General features: G+C 50.8%; 1 protein-coding gene across 1 annotated transcript in view; it reads right to left on the reverse strand.

The window, feature by feature from the left end:
- Positions 1 to 13,796, reverse strand: part of NCOR2 (nuclear receptor corepressor 2) — a 274,837-nt gene that overhangs the window by 50,941 nt on the left and 210,100 nt on the right. The window lies entirely within an intron of this gene.

Below are 13,796 nucleotides of genomic sequence, written 5' to 3' on the forward strand. Positions count from 1 at the left end.
ACTGTCCCAGATAAATCTTCTACTACATGTGCCGCTGATAAGACTGTACTTATATACAGAGACACCTGTTATCCAACGCCTGTAAAGAACACATTGCTTAATATAAGGGGGGATCTGACGGTCTGATTGCTTCCATAAAAAGAAGATGCATCTTTAACCTAAAGCAAATGGAAGTACCCGTGAGCAATTCACACGGCACACAGGTCTGCAACCTGCTTCTGCCTCATTATCTCTTCGTATACAAGGATTCCACTGCAGCCAGGGATTCTGGGAACTTACATGCAAATGAGCACACAGTGTCACCTTCTACTTCTTATCCATTTAAACATAGACACCTAAGCAGCCATTTCAAACAGGGATGTACCCGGGGAGGGGAGGGGGCGCTTGCAGAGCTAAACCCTTGTTTTGGAGTTCCGGGGTCTCTGCCCCTCCAGGAGAAACAACACTCAAATCTCGCGAACCAATAGGAAGCTGCGCCAATGCGGCTTCGTATTTAACGGACACTTAAATCCCTGCGGAGAGTGCCAGCAACTTCTCTGGTATGCATCTAAAGCAGGGGGCGGCCAACTCCAGTCCTCAAGGCCACCAACAGGTCAGGTTTTCAGGATATCCCTGCTTCAGCACAGGTGGCTCAGTCAATGACCACCACCTGTGCTGAAGCAGGGATATCCTTAAAACCTGACCGGTTGGTGGCCCTTGAGGACTCCAGTTGGGCCCCGCTGATGTAGTAGGTTTGGGGCGCCAGTGGGAGACACACTCAAGCGGTTTCTAGAGATCTGATCTCAGGATCACTCCTGATCTAAAGGAACCACATGGTCCCCCTGTAGCTAAAAAAAGCACAAGTTTAGCCCCGCCACGGTCCCCATTGTTTAGTAAAACAATATTAAATGTAGCTTTAAAATAACATTCATTAATCGAAAAAAAATACATTTACAAACAAATATATACAACACAGTATATACACACAAAGTCGTCTAATTGCAGAAGTTGAATAGAAGTCCGACGGGGGGAAAAACCCTCCAATATTTTCCTCGCTCTCCATTGGCGATAACGACAATTTTGCGCCACTTTAATAAAATATATATTTAAGGTAAAAAATAAATAAAGAGGTAATAATAGTGACTGTGAACACACTTTGAAGGTTATACAGGTAGTCCTCACTATCCAACGCTTTACAATGCCTCCCTATGGGCCATTTTTAGACGCCGGAATGCGTTATCCAACGCTCACCGCCACTGATTAACATGGGACGCACTTTGCAGCGGTTTCACTATCCAGCGCTACTTCCAGAACGGGTTCTGTTGGATAACCGAGGACTGTCTGTGTATGTGTGCATGTATATATGCATGTATATATGCATGTATATATATATATATATATATATATATATATATATATGTATATGTAAATACAACTGTATGCTCATCTGCATGTCTTATATGTCTCTGCATATATATATATATATATATATATATATATATATATATATATATATATATATATATACAGACATATATATATTAGATTGTAAGCTCTTTGGAGCACAGGTTTCTCAAACTATTCGTCTCTGTGACATATGATGATTTTAATCTCTCACCCACTGTACTGCGCTTTAGAACACGTTGGTGCTATGGAATAAATATTCTATATAACCATTTAAAAAAGAAAAAACACATGCCAAGATATTGCAGATCGTGTTAAACCGAGCGAGTGAAACCGCAGCTTATGCGATTAAAGCCATCACGTCTATTAGGCTAAGATGATTATAACGTACTGCCTGCAGTGCACCTGCAATACTAATAACAAGATCCCCAGCAAATGATTAGTATCAGTCATCCGGATGAGAAAGGCCTTACAAGACTCATTGTGAGAGCGTGCTCTGAGCGTGTGATTTCGCTCACAAAGTCCCTCGTGGTATGTGGCAAACTCCTCGTGTGTTCCAATAAACTGGCCGGCATTACAGCAGATACACCTCCTCGTATTAAGCATGTATGCGGGGAAAAGTACTGGTACTGTGCACGATCTCCTACGCCTGGGCAACAACGGGACAAACCACTTCAGGGGCGGCCAACTCCAGTCATCAAGAGCCACCAACAGGCCAGGTATTAGGGATTTCCCTGCTTCAGCACAGGTGGCTCAGTCAGTGACTCGGTCATTTTGGCCCAGTCACCTGTGCTGAAGCAGGGATATGCTTGACCCTGTTGGAGGCCCTTGAGGACTGGAGTTGGCCGCCCGTGACTTAAGGCGGCTTTTTGGAAAGGTTTACGGTGCATTGATGGGCCCAGAACTAGGAAAGACTAATATAAACCTCTGTCCTTTCCGCCTCTGGCACTTAAAGCTGCAGTTCAGGCAATATCCTGCATGTTTTTTTGTTTTTAATAAATCAGTTCTGTAGTAAGAAAAAAGACTTTTAGCATTTTCTGTTTTTAAAAAAACAACTTTGAAAGACCAATTTTCTTGTATTCTATTTTAACAGCCATTTGCTAAGGCACTACCCCTTCATGTCCTGTCACAAGCTCTGGCACACCCCTTTGTCAGCCCTGCCCTCCCTCTAGCACATGTCAGTGCAGGAGTGCTCATGAATATTCATGAGCTTCCACTGACAGACAAGCAGATTATAAACAAATCCCAGCTTTTAATATGTCACCAAATTTCGACCTATCAATACATGGAGAACGAATTGACCTGCAGCTATACTGTTCTTTAGCTAATTAGAGATTGCACACATAAAACTATTGAAGTAAAAAAATAAATGTAAAAAAAAAAAAAAAAAAAGACTGAACTGCAGCTTTAAATGCTTCCCCAGCGCTGGGAAGCAACGTCACCGCATATATGTAAAGCGCTAGGCACATACATATACAATGATATATATATAATATAAATATATACACATACATACATACTAGGGGGGCCAGGCGGCTTCTCCAATAAAATAATGGACACAATGGTGAAAGGTGTGACGTGCTCGAGAGAGAGACACAGACACACACCTCGCTTTCTGCTCCACACTGTTTCCTCCTCTCTTTGGCCCCATACCCAGGCTCCTGTCACCTCCTCCTGATTGGCTGCTGCTGGGTAATGCGGCCAATTAGGATGGAGGAAGTTGCCCAGCCCCCTAGCAACAGCCCTGCTCGGGGAAATCCTGCGGCCCCCCTAAGCCGGTCAGGTTACTGTGTCCAGAGAGGTAATACCGGACACATACATGTCCAGAGAGGTAATACCGGTATTCAGATACACGACCAGATAGGTAATACCTCAAACTGAATGGGACTGCCAGGGACCCCCGCTGTGTTAATCCGATGGGTCATTAGTCAATGCAAAAATGCCTTAAACTAACCAGGTTACACCCAGCATGTACCCAGCATGTACCCGGGCTAGTTTAAGGCAAGCTTTAGAATACTCGTTGTCTCGTCTGTACATGTCCAGTATTACGTCTCATTTGTTACTGGCCAGTGTCCAAATACAGGACAGTCCGGTTCAATACCGGACGCCTGGCAACACATACATACATACATACATACATACATACATACATACACACACACACACACACACACACACACACATACATACATACATATACATATACACACACATACATATACACAACAGGGCAGGGACCTTCACCTGGCTGCCCGCGAGGAGCATGCATGTGACCCTTTAACTCTCCGCTCCTGCTAATTTCATGCTGGTTACTGTAGGCAGCTAAGTGCAGATTTTTCACACTGTACATTAAGCTAATGTCAATATATAGGGTACGGATGTTATAAACGGCTGCAAAGTGTTGAGATAATTCTTTGCAAGCCATTAAATGCATCTAAAATAACATTACATGAAGCTGGTGGCCCCTCCACGCCTAATCCTTCCGTGATGTGGGCCCTTTGGAGAAAGGGTTGGAGAGTCTGGTGTATGCAGCACGGCAGCTTAGCAAATCCATTACCAGAGGGGGCCGTCTGCTTTTGGCAGATAAACTAATTGCTAATGGCCGTGGAAAGAGCCCTGCCCTGCAAGGCATGGCACTGCTGGAACCACGTACCCAACGCGTTCAGCCAGAGCGCTCCAAAAGGGTTCCGATCCAACACGCATCTGGGCCGCAAGAGTATTGTAAGATCATTTCCAAGCATTTATCCCACCGGTACCATTCACCGTTACCGCGGCTTACAAGGGACGCGTGAAAACCGGCGCTGCAGATCAGCAGGAGCAGACCGTCCGAGGGCCCACCCAAATGCTGCCGGCGGGACGCTAGTTGAAGGGCCTTGTATTAACCATGTGAGTGCAGGAGGGGGCGCGACAATCTGGCCCCCCTCTCCTCCCAGGCCTATTGCGATCACCACGTCACGGTAACCCTGAAGTGCCAGACCCCAGGACGTTGTTGCTTATGGGGGGCAACTCAAAAGGATTAGGCCAACAAGGAGTTAACCATCTGCTGCCACTCACTCCCAGCACTTAACCCTTTCCCAGCCAGAGCCGGACCACAATCACCTTTACCGGTAGCCATGGTCATTAAAAAAAGACGCAAAGCAGCATGTTACCCACACACAGGGGCGGCCAACTCCCATTCTCAAGGGCCACCAGCTGTCATTGACTGAGCCACCTGTGCTGAAGCAGGGACATTCTTAAAACCTGACCTGTTGGTGGCCCTTGAGGACCGGAGTTGGCCGCCCCTGTTCTCACATGCCGGGGGGTTTGTTGAAATCACTCAGCGGCTTCTCTCCGCACTGAACCCCATGCTTTATTTAGAAGTACACAAGACACAAAGCAGAAGCCTCTTCACACCCCCCCAACCCCCCCGGAGCTGGTAAGGAGAGGAGATGAGATCAGGGATACCAAACCCCCCCCCCCCGCAGCTGGTAAGGAGAGGAGATCAGGGATCACAGCCCCCCGGAGCCTGGCGCTGGTAAGGAGAGGAGATCAGGGATCACAGCCCCCCCCGGCGCTGGTAAGGAGAGGAGATCAGGGATCACAGCCCCCCCGGAGCTGGTAAGGAGAGGAGATCAGGGATCACAGCCCCCCCGGCGCTGGTAAGGAGAGGAGATCAGGGATCACAGCCCCCCCGGAGCTGGTAAGGAGAGGAGATCAGGGATCACAGCCCCCCCGGCGCTGGTAAGGAGAGGAGATGAGATCAGGGATCACAGCCCCCCCGGCGCTGGTAAGGAGAGGAGATCAGGGATCACAGCCCCCCCGGAGCTGGTAAGGAGAGGAGATCAGGGATCACAGCCCCCCCGGCGCTGGTAAGGAGAGGAGATCAGGGATCACAGCCCCCCCGGAGCTGGTAAGGAGAGGAGATCAGGGATCACAGCCCCCCCGGCGCTGGTAAGGAGAGGAGATGAGATCAGGGATCACAGCTTCTTTGTTTTGTTTGTGGGTTATTTTTTTTACTATTCTGTACTCTCAGTAATTAGCGATGCGCAGCACTGGGAAAGGCTGAGACACGATTAATTCACCGAGCGGCAGTAACAGAACGTTCTGTGCCGGCTGCTTCCCCGAAACACAGGAGCGCTCTGCATCTTAACCCCTGCCGCTGCCGCAGGGCCCGGCCGTGCATTATTTGTTCTACTTTCTCCCTGGCCGGCGTTCCCTTCGGGGCCAAGGAAAGTCAGTGGCAGAGGATGGGACCCGGCACATCTCGCCAAAGCCCCTTTGTAATACAACGAGCAGGGGAAGAACGCACGGTAAACGCTTGCGTCATTGACAGAGCGTTACCCCCGCGCCTCACTGGTAGTTTAGAGCAGGGGGCGCTCAACTCTGGCCCTCAAGATCCCCGAACAGGTCAGGTTGTAAGGATATACAAACCAGCCCAGTTGGCCAAATCAGTCCCTGCTTCAGCACAGGTGGCTCCACGAGTCTCTGCTTCAGCACAGGTGGCTCAATCAGAGGCTCATCTGTGCTGAAGGATATCCTTATAACCTGACCTGTTGGAGGTGTCCTGTGGACTGGAGTTGGGCCTCCTTGTGTTAGAGGTTCTGTAGCTGTATGTGTTCTGGGGAAGTGGAGGTCTCCTGCAGGTTGGGATCCAATGGACCATTCTCCAGAGTGTTAGTGGGAATCTGGGGATCTCGAGAACAGTTATGTACATATAGTTAAAGTAAAAACATCTGCGCGCGCACGCACACACACGCATACACACGCACACGCGCACGCACACACACACACACACGCACACACACACACGCCTAAAATCTTCCTTAAAAAAAGGTCTATCCCCAAAAAGTCAACCGCCATTTTTATGGGGCTAACACAGGAAACATTAAGATGATATTCTTTACTACGTAATATCTCCCCAAAAAAATCAATTTGTGACAAAATCAAGCAGAGAAATCACCAAAAACAATCAAATGTATCCCAAACCGAGGAGGGACACACAGAAAGGCGAGGGGCGCTATGGCCAAGATAGGAGATTGGTTAGGAGATAACACCCCCATGCAAATCACTGATTGCACTGGTGGGCTCCCAAATATTATTAACCCTGCCACTGCTGGGAGGCCCTGGGAACAGCGCTCAACTGTGTCCCAGGACATCCACCAGGACATCAAGTCAGGCATTACAGCCGGAGCAGGCGCAATACGCAGGGCGTGACATCATCTCGCCTAAAGCGTGTTTATTCAGAGGGAATCAAGGAGTTTGCGTGACACACACACACACACACACACACACACACACACACACACACACACACACACACACACACACACAAACAGCAGCAGCCGTAAACATTGCAGAGCTGAATAAATAACCCAAACCAAGCTTCATTTATTCAGGTGGGAACCCAGAGGAGCCGGTCACAATGCACAGTCCAAAATGTATACATATACAGTGTGTTCACGTGTGCTTGTGTATGTACACACGTGCATGCACATGTGTGTGCGTGTGTATGTACATATGTATACACACACACACACAAGAAAAGCACGCACAAGTGTGCACCAGGCTAAGTATAAGAGTAATTGATCACAAAGGAAGAGACGCGATGGTCCCTTACATGCGTGTTGAAATCACTGGGTAGCAGGCATGTGTTGCAAAAGTCAGGTTCGATGTCAAACAACACGCTTGGAATGAGGGCGCGCTGAAGTCCCACCGTGCATCTGGACCAGGTGTAACAGGCTCCACAGACCGCCGGCGTACGCACAAGACAGATGCAAAAACCACGTTACCAACGCGTTTTGTACTGTACGCACTTCCTCAGGGGATCCCAGTGTCATGTCAGGTTCAATATATACCCACCTTTATTAATCAATTCACAACACACACCAAATGTCATTGGGCGTGTGTGTGTGTGTGTGTGTGTGTGTGTGTGTGTGTGTGTGTGTGTGTGTGCGTGCGTGCGTGCGTGCGTGTCAGGTAATCCTCTCTCTATGCAGATTGGAAATGAGTTTGGAATATTTCACACAACTTTATACTGTGTGTTTATTTTGATGGAAAGACGTGTGAACAGGACGGGCTGCGTTAACCCCATGAGTCCCAATAAGGTTGCTAGCCTGCAAGTCCTGAAGGGGTAAAGATGGGCAACTCCAGTCCTCAAGGGCCACCAACAGGTCTGGTTTTCAGGATATCCATGATTCCGCACAAGTGGTGCAGTCTTGGACAGGCACCTGTGCTGAAGCAGGGATAGCCTGAAAACCTGACCTGTTGGTGGCCCTTGAGGACTGGCCCTGCCAACCCCTGGGTTAACATAAAAGAATAAAATCATAAATCTATATGTCCATCCCCAAACAAATGCATAAACACTGAATTCAGTTTATTTAAGCCAACAGTTTCTTTTTAACGCTTTCACTGCCGGAGAACAAACAGTGTCAGCAGTGCGTTGCACTTGAATATGTTGCCTGTCCCTCAGGCGGTGAAGGTGTTAAGCGTATTAATGCCTGCACACACGTTCTGTAAAGAACCCTACACAAAGCAGCCCTATAGGAACGCGTGAGGAAATCCCAGCAGAGCAGTGGGGGGGACGCATTCGGAATCAGCGTTTAACTGACAGCGTCTGCGTGCAAGATGTCAAAATAAACAACACGCATGAATACGCCGGCCTCCCCCATCACGCGGTCCGGCAGTGTCATTATACGGCGCTGCGACAGGTCACATGGGAATACTCCGACCCATTGCATAGGGACATTCCTACCTAGCAGACAAACATCAGAGCGCTTTCCCTGGTCCTCTATCCCGCAGCCAGGATCCTCTATCCCGCAGCCAGGATCCTCTATCCCGCAGCCAGGATCCTCTATCCCGCAGCCAGGATCCTCTATCCCGCAGCCAGGATCCTCTATCCCGCAGCCAGGATCCTCTATCCCGCAGCCAGGATCCTCTATCCCATAGCCAGGATCCTCTATCCCATAGCCAGGATCCTCTATCCCACAGCCAGGATCCTCTATCCCACAGCCAGGATCCTCTATCCCACAGCCACGGTCCTCTATCCCACAGCCACGGTCCTCTATCCCACAGCCACGGTCCTCTATCCCACAGCCAGGATCCTCTATCCCACAGCCAGGATCCTCTATCCCACAGCCAGGATCCTCTATCCCACAGCCACGGTCCTCTATCCCACAGCCACGGTCCTCTATCCCACAGCCACGGTCCTCTATCCCACAGCCACGGTCCTCTATCCCACAGCCACGGTCCTCTATCCCACAGCCACGGTCCTCTATCCCACAGCCACGGTCCTCTATCCCGCAGCCACGGTCCTCTATCCCGCAGCCAGGATCCTCTATCCCACAGCCACGGTCCTCTATCCCACAGCCAGGATCCTCTATCCCACAGCCAGGATCCTCTATCCCACAGCCAGGATCCTCTATCCCACAGCCAGGATCCTCTATCCCACAGCCAGGATCCTCTATCCCACAGCCAGGATCCTCTATCCCACAGCCAGGATCCTCTATCCCACAGCCAGGATCCTCTATCCCACAGCCAGGATCCTCTATCCCACAGCCACGGTCCTCTATCCCACAGCCACGGTCCTCTATCCCACAGCCAGGATCCTCTATCCCACAGCCAGGATCCTCTATCCCACAGCCACGGTCCTCTATCCCACAGCCACGGTCCTCTATAGCACAGCCACGGTCCTCTATCCCGCAGCCAGGATCCTCTATCCCGCAGCCAGGATCCTCTATCCCACAGCCAGGATCCTCTATCCCACAGCCAGGATCCTCTATCCCACAGCCACGGTCCTCTATCCCACAGCCACGGTCCTCTATCCCACAGCCAGGATCCTCTATAGCACAGCCACGGTCCTCTATCCCACAGCCAGGATCCTCTATCCCACAGCCAGGATCCTCTATCCCACAGCCAGGATCCTCTATCCCACAGCCACGGTCCTCTATCCCGCAGCCACGGTCCTCTATCCCGCAGCCAGGATCCTCTATCCCACAGCCACGGTCCTCTATCCCGCAGCCAGGATCCTCTATCCCGCAGCCAGGATCCTCTATCCCGCAGCCAGGATCCTCTATCCCGCAGCCAGGATCCTCTATCCCGCAGCCAGGATCCTCTATCCCGCAGCCAGGACCCTCTATCCCGCAGCCAGGACCCTCTATCCCGCAGCCAGGATCCTCTATCCCGCAGCCAGGACCCTCTATCCCGCAGCCACGGTCCTCTATCCCACAGCCAGGATCCTCTATCCCACAGCCAGGATCCTCTATCCCACAGCCACGGTCCTCTATCCCACAGCCACGGTCCTCTATCCCGCAGCCACGGTCCTCTATCCCGCAGCCAGGATCCTCTATCCCGCAGCCAGGATCCTCTATCCCGCAGCCAGGATCCTCTATCCCGCAGCCAGGATCCTCTATCCCGCAGCCAGGATCCTCTATCCCGCAGCCAGGATCCTCTATCCCGCAGCCAGGATCCTCTATCCCGCAGCCAGGATCCTCTATCCCGCAGCCAGGATCCTCTATCCCGCAGCCAGGATCCTCTATCCCGCAGCCAGGATCCTCTATCCCGCAGCCAGGATCCTCTATCCCGCAGCCAGGACCCTCTATCCCGCAGCCAGGACCCTCTATCCCGCAGCCAGGATCCTCTATCCCGCAGCCAGGATCCTCTATCCCGCAGCCAGGATCCTCTATCCCGCAGCCAGGATCCTCTATCCCGCAGCCAGGATCCTCTATCCCGCAGCCAGGATCCTCTATCCCACAGCCAGGATCCTCTATCCCGCAGCCAGGATCCTCTATCCCACAGCCAGGATCCTCTATCCCGCAGCCAGGATCCTCTATCCCGCAGCCAGGATCCTCTATCCCGCAGCCAGGATCCTCTATCCCGCAGCCAGGACCCTCTATCCCGCAGCCAGGACCCTCTATCCCGCAGCCAGGACCCTCTATCCCGCAGCCAGGGTCCTCTATCCCGCAGCCAGGATCCTCTATCCCACAGCCAGGACCCTCAGCGCTTCGATATTCAGCCGATCATGGACTCCAAGACCACGAGAGAGGGAGGAGCGGTCCTACTACATCGCATCACCAAATACTGCGCATCAAAATTCTCTGTTACCACGGAAACATTCGGGAAAAAATTATAGTATATATAGCAACAAAAAAGGGAAATCAGCGCTAAAAGATGTATATACAATTTAAATCCACACAATCAGAAATGGAACCAACACGCCAACAGGTACATAAATAGTCACCTAAAATCACCAACACGCCAACAGGTACATAAATAGTCACCTAAAATCACCAACACGCCAACAGGTATATAAATAGTCACCTAAAATCACCAACACGCCAACAGGTACATAAATAGTCACCTAAAATCACCAACACGCCAACAGGTACATAAATAGTCACCTAAAATCACCAACACGGCATTTAACCACAACGCAAACATAACTAACATTGGAACATATGGTGCTATATATGGCTGTAGGGTTTATTTATTTAAGAACAGTTACCAGCTTTGTTGTGCTGCCGGCACAGAGCACCGTATATCGGGTTATACTTCGCACGCCAGAGAGAGCCGCTTATTTCTTATTGTTCTGGTTTCAGAACAGCATAAACCGTGGGGAAAACATACATAGAAAAGCACACGCACGGGTTATAAAGTTATTTAAAAAGATGTATTTTCTGTGCGTTTCTTGACAAAACGCTATTTTGGACAGATTTACCTTTACACAGTAATGCAGAGGTTCTCAACTCCATCCCTCTCCCCCATCCCCCGGTCAGGTTTTCAGAATATCCCTGCTTCAGCACAGGTGGCGCAATCAGTCCCAGCTTCAGCACAGGCGGCTCATTTTGTCCCATCTTCAGCACAGGTGGCTCAATCAGTGGCTCAGTCTTTGACTGATTGAGCCACCTGTGCTGAAGCTGGTATCCTGAAAACCTGACCTGTTGGCGGGGAGCTTGAGCTCCCCCTGCAGTAATGCACGAGCAAAAAAAACCCTGTACCAAATCTTACATAGAGTGCCTCAAACACACCGTATCCAATGACCGCGCTGGTACAAGCAAACAGACCCTGCGGTGCCATATAGCTAACTCCCTCACTGCCGTGGGGGCGACGCAGGACACACCGGCGGAAGTGTGAAGGCCGGGTAAGAAGATAAATCACACTGGACCAGAACCGGTCAACAAACTGCTGGCAGGGATTCCTAAAGAGAGGAGTTAGCAGAGAGCCCCCACCCCCGTGGCTTCAACGCTTCTCCTGATGGCCCGATGCCCAGGCGCGATGAACGCTGATCCCCGTCTTCCCACCAAGGGCAGCTGCAATAAGCGTTAGCTGCCGAGTGGGATGTGAAACCAGGTCACTGTCACCGAAACCTCCTGATGGAGGACACTCAGAAGTTGTCAGGAACACATGTTCTGCCCTCTGGGGGTTTAATCTGCTTTGCTCTCCTCCATCCCCCACACACCACTGTGTGTGTGTGTGTGTGTGTGTGTGTGTGTGTGTGTGTGTGTGTGTGTGTGTGTGTGTGTGTGTGTGTGTGTGTGTGTGTGTGTGTGTGTGTATGTATGTGTGTCTGTCTCTCTCTCTCTCTCTCTCTCTGTGTGTGTGTGTGTGTGTATGTGTGTGTGCGTCTCTCCCTCTGTCTCTGTGTGCATGTCTCTGTGTGTGTCTCTCCCTCTGTCTCTGTGTGTGTGTGTGTCTCTCTGTGTGTGTGTCTTTCGCTGTGTCTGTGTGTGTGTCTCTCCCTCTGTCTCTGTGTGTGTGTCTCTCTCTGTGCGTGTGTGTCTCTCTCTCTGTGTGTGTGTGTCTCTCTCTCTGTGTGTGTGTGTCTCTCTCTCTGTGTGTGTGTCTCTCTCTCTCTCTCTGTGCGTGTGTGTCTCTCTCTCTGTGAGTGTGTGTCTTTCCGTGTATTCTCTGTACACGTCTCTCTTCCGTCCCGCGCTATACTTACAGTATCTCTGTCCACGGCTCATATTCTTACCCCCAGCAGTCTCTAAATGACTTCCACTCTCGCACCAGAAATTCTCTCTTCCTTCCCCTCTCCTCTGCATCTCTTCCCCTTCTGTTCTCTCTACACCCTCCTCCCTCCCTCCCTCTCACTTTCCCTCCTCCCTATATTTCTCTCTCCCAAACCTTTCCCACCACTTTCTCTTCCCTCTCCCTCGCTCCCACCGCGTTTCCGCTCTCTCCCCCTCCGCCGTTTCCTCGCCTCCCGGGACTAAACTTGGCGCTGGCAGAACTTCCCTCTCCCCGAATCTCTCGCTCCCCTTCACCTACCTTGCAGCAGCTTGGCAGCACCAGAGGCTGGTGCAGTTTCAAGTCGCGATGCCCGCCGCCAAACGGAATCCGGGTAGGAGGAGGCGGGGGGGGGGGGGGGGGGGGGGCTCAGCTGAGCACTGCAGATGCGCGTCTCCTGCCAGCTGGGGGATTGATACTGTTGCTATGTGAGAGGCGAACGAGCGCTAATCTTTCCCCGGCCCGACCTGCGGGCTCATCGCGTCTGAATGTGACCTCTAGACATAGCTTTAATAATAGCGAGCATGGCACCAGCCCAGGTTGACAAAGGGTGCGGCTAACTTGGCACCAGCATCTCACTTTTAGTCTGCCCTGCCCCTCCTCCTCCTCCTCCTCCTCTCTTCCCCCTCTCTCATGTGAATGCCGTCCAACAAAACAAAGCTTTTTCAGTCTCGTTTGCGCTGAAGGAGTTATTCAAGTGAACTAAAAGATGAGGGGGTTTGTTTCACCTCCTCTCTCCTGCAGGGAGGAAGCTGGCTTCAAGAGATCAATACAGAACACACTGATGGATTAGCACAGGAGCGGCCAACGCCAGTCCTCAAGCCCCACCAACAGGTCCGGTTTTCACGATGTCCCTGCTTCAGCACAGCTGGCTCAATCAGTGGCTCAGTCGAAAGATTGAGCCACCTGTGCTGAAGCAGGGATATCCTGAAACCCGGACCTGTTGTTGTCCCTTGAGGACTGGAGTTGGCTACATTCTGGATTAGCCGGTCAGAAACTACATACAAAAATGAAATAAATATTACTGAATTTATCCCAGCTTTGCAATGGCAAAACCAAGCTTTTTTATGCACAGGACAGCAAAACTTGCCATATTTTGTCAATAATAATAAAAAAAATTTTTTATGATTATCGGGGCTAAATAGTAACGTATTTAGGAATTGATGTGTGTGGGGGAGGGAGGGGGGGGGAGGGGGGAGAGTTGGTTATTATTGGTGAAAATGTGCTATAGGTGATCATTAATCTACTTGAAGGACACAGGCCGAAATCGCAATGTCCTTCATTCATTTACACAGGCGTTTCCATGGCAGATACCCGCCCTGCGTTTAGACCGGTAACCCCAGTGCATTCTGGGTCAGGATCGTTTCTCTGTGAATATTTTTTTTTGTCTTGCATGGCCCTGGCGCCGCACACCGCGCCGCAGGAACACC

Source organism: Ascaphus truei, chromosome 13, assembly GCF_040206685.1.
Source record: "Ascaphus truei isolate aAscTru1 chromosome 13, aAscTru1.hap1, whole genome shotgun sequence".
In the NCBI taxonomy this organism is placed as follows: domain Eukaryota; kingdom Metazoa; phylum Chordata; class Amphibia; order Anura; family Ascaphidae; genus Ascaphus; species Ascaphus truei.